Source organism: Gavialis gangeticus, unplaced genomic scaffold (assembly GCF_001723915.1).
Source record: "Gavialis gangeticus isolate Ggan-Ray unplaced genomic scaffold, GavGan_comp1, whole genome shotgun sequence".
NCBI classification, from domain to species: Eukaryota; Metazoa; Chordata; order Crocodylia; family Gavialidae; genus Gavialis; species Gavialis gangeticus.
The window spans coordinates 42,966,362-42,969,892 of NW_017729031.1; positions in this window are offsets into that span (position 1 = coordinate 42,966,362).

The following is a 3,531-nucleotide window of genomic DNA, read 5'->3' on the forward strand; positions in this document are numbered from 1 at the left end:
TACGTGGCTTTGACAGCCTGTTGCTGGCCGAAGGAGCCCTCTGCCAAGGGCTCGGCTTCACGTGGCTCCTCCGCTCGCGGCGTGGGTCTGGCACGGGACAGTGGGCAGTTTCACGCCAGGAACAGGCTCTCTGGATGGGTGGGAGGGTGAGACGCCCAGAGCAGCCCTCAGTTTTTGGGGGACGCCGGTGCCGTGGAGCAGGTGGAGCTGTGGCAGGGCAGGGAGCAGGACCCTGGCAGAGGCCAGGATTCAGGTTCCCTCCTCCTCCGTCTTTGCTGGACGGTGTGTAGGGATGGAGGCGGATGTTTGCATAGGGCCGTGGCATGGTGCTGGGAGCAGCCACATGGGGCCACAGCGCTGGTCACTGTTGCAAGCAGCTTGTGGGCCCAGAGCTCCTACCGGCAGCTCCAAGGGCCATGGGGGTTCGAGCCCACTCCAAGCAGGTGTCTCCCCCAGGCTCCCTGCTTGTGGTGGGACTCCCTGCCCAGGCTCCTCCACCATGCCACGGCCCCGTGGCTCCTAGTGGGTTGGTGCTGGCTCTCCCCAGTGCCCTGCTAACCCAAGCAAGTGGCAGCGCCTAGCTCCTCGTCGTCCGTCAGCCCAGCCGGGCAACCCACAACCAGACAAGACTCACCCTGACCTTCCCAGCGTGCCCGGCTGGTCGCGGTGCCACATCCCCAGGTCTGATGGAGGGGGTGTCTATAGGCAGCTGCTGCCCCCTTACAAAGATTGTGCTCTGGGCTTTCCCCAGGTGAGACCTCCCCTGCTTTGGGCACCTTGTTGTGCTGGGCACAGCCATCTGCAGACATCCCCGGCTCGGCTGTGGGCTCTGTCCCAGCAAGGGCATCCTTAGGGCTGGGGGAGCAGGCAGGACAGCAGTCTGCCACCCACGGACCGTGCCGAGGGCCCAGCCGCTGCAAGGGCCGTGCCAGGGCCACAGGCTCCACGCCAGCCCCCTTGCGGTCCCTGGCTGGGGAGCAGCGGTGCGCGGGGTGCAGGCAAGCGCAGCCGCCAGGCCCAGGGCTCCAGGGCACGTCCCGGGCTGCCAGCCACGTCGGCTCGGCGCCTGCGGCTGACACTTGCTCCAGCGCCTGTGATCCCAGCTCTGCGGGCGACGGGAGCCAGCCTGGCACTGAGCCAAGTGCAACACTGGATTAGGCACCGGCTCCTACAAACGAGCTGTTAATTATCATAATCTGGTAATTGAGAAAAATCTAATTATGCAGAGCTAATGGATTTAGAGCCGAGCTGGGGAGCACAGACCCCGGGAGCTCAGCGGGGCACGGCTGGCATCTGCGCCGGTCCCTGCTGGGGAGACCCAGCCCCAGCCGCCCGCACTGGGATCACCCCGCCCTGGGCAGGCGGGAGGGGGCACAGCCCCAGGTGCACCCCAGACCGGGGCCCTGAGGGCAGGAGGGTTTGGGGGCCCTGGCATGGCCAGCTAGCAGCTATAACAGCAGCAGTGGGGGGCTGGGCTGAAGTGGGGGGCTGGTCCTGTGGTCCCACACCCTGTGCCCCTGCCCCATGGTGGGGGCTAGCCCCCCTCGGCTCTGTCCTGGGAGCGGGGCCCAGTGCTCTGGGCCATGCCCACCCTGGGGCAAGGCGCTGCAGCCCCTGGGCTGCTCTAACCGCGCTGTCCCCAGGACTGCTGAGGACCCGGCAACGCACAGGACCCCTGATGCAGGTGCGGGCCATAACCCTGTGCCAGGGGTCCAGGGCAGCTGGGGGCGGAGTGGCTTGGGGGCTGCCCCCCATCCCCATGTTGCCGCCATCATGGTTGGGGCTAGACCTTAGTCACTCAGGGAAGGAGTGCTGGCGGGGAGGGCGCCATCTTGGTTGAGGGCACAGCATGAGCTTCGCAGGGAAAGAGTGCGAGGGGCGCCATCTTGGCTTAGGGCAGTTTCCCCAGCCTTGCGGCGGGGCTGGCGGCCATCTTGCCGGCTTCAGCCCTTCCCGGCGGCAGCGTGGCCATTTTGAGTGAGGGAAAATGTGGGCGGGGGAGAGGCGCCTTTTCTCACCTCACCTCACCTCACCTCGGAGGAGGCGCAGACCCTGGGCCTGGGGCCGGACACGGGGCACCTGCCTGCAGCATAGGCCCCAGGGCTTGGGCACGGTGCTGGGCGCAAGGCCCGTCTGTCTGTCCGCCTCCTCCGCACCCGGGCAGCCCCAGTGCCCCCGCCAGCAGCCCCAGTGCCAGGCCGTGCCAGGCCAGGGCTCTCGCCATGCACGCGGGGCCCCTGGCACGCGGCCTCCGGCCCCAGGATGCAGTTGCTGTCTGAGCTGTGCTGGCTCCGGCTCGGGCTCAGGCTCCCCTGGGCCGCAGCAAGTGCTAAGTGCCTCTGTGGTTTGGGCTCTTAGCGCGCTGCCCGCCCATGCTGCACTGCGCAGAGCTGGGGCTGGGAGCCGTGCTGCGCCTGCCCAGCCCTGCGCCTCCGGCTGCGGCACCCCCAGCTCAGCCCGGAGCCTCCTCCACCGCGGCTGCCGGCATGTGGCCCCTGGAGCCCCGCGGGCTGCCCAGTGCCGCCCGGCACCCGGAGAGCTGCCCTGCCGCGTGCCCCGCATGCCAGGCCCACCGCCGCGTGGTGCTGGCGTGTCGCGCCGTGCCCACCTGGGGCCTGGAGCCGGGGCCCCCGCTGGCGGCCCCCCGCTTGGATGAGTTTGCCAGCCGCTCCACACTGCACGGGCTCCAGCACATCTTCCAGCGCGGGCCCTTCACGGCCCGCAACCTGCTGTGGCTGCTGGCCTTCCTGGCGCTGCTGTGCCTGCTGGTGGACGTCTACGCCGAGCGCCTGGGCTACTACTTCCAGTACCCGCACATCACGCAGCTGGAGGAGGAGAACCTGCCTGGCATGGTCTTCCCGGCCATCACCCTCTGCAACCTCAACCGCGCCCGCGTCTCCCAGCTCTCCAGCCATGACCTGTACTGGGCTGGCGAGTTCCTGGGGCTGCTGGACGGCGCCGACCAGGTCCTGGCACCCGAGGACGCAGACGTGGACGCGGGCATCCTGGCGGTGCTGGCCGGGAGGCTGAACCTCAGCGCGGAGGACAGGGCCCGTCCCTTCGACCTGGCCGAGCTGTACGAGCGCGCGGCGCACCGCCTCGACCTGGGTGGCATGCTGCTCAACTGCACCTTCGCCCAGGAGCCCTGCGGCGCCCGCGACTTCCAACCCGTGAGTGCCAGCACGGGGCCATGCGCGTGGGGAGAGGGCTGCAGTGGGTCTGCACCGGGCTGCGGGGAGGGATTGGCTGCAGGCGCTGGGGCCTTTCTCTGAGACAGCGCCTGCCCAGCTGGCTCCTGGTCTGGCTGCCGAGAGAACAGGTGGCTTTGTCCTGGGCATGGCTGGGGGCCGGCAGAGGCCAGGCGGTGCTGGGGGACATGGGCCTGTCTGGCTGCACTCTGGCCTTTCTCAGGGACTGGGCCTGGGGCACGTCTGGTCCAGCACCTGCTGCTGCTGGTTACGGGTGGGGGCTGCTGGGGGCTGGGAGGCAGGCTGGGGCTGGGTGGGGTAGCGGTGCTCTGGTCTGGCCGTG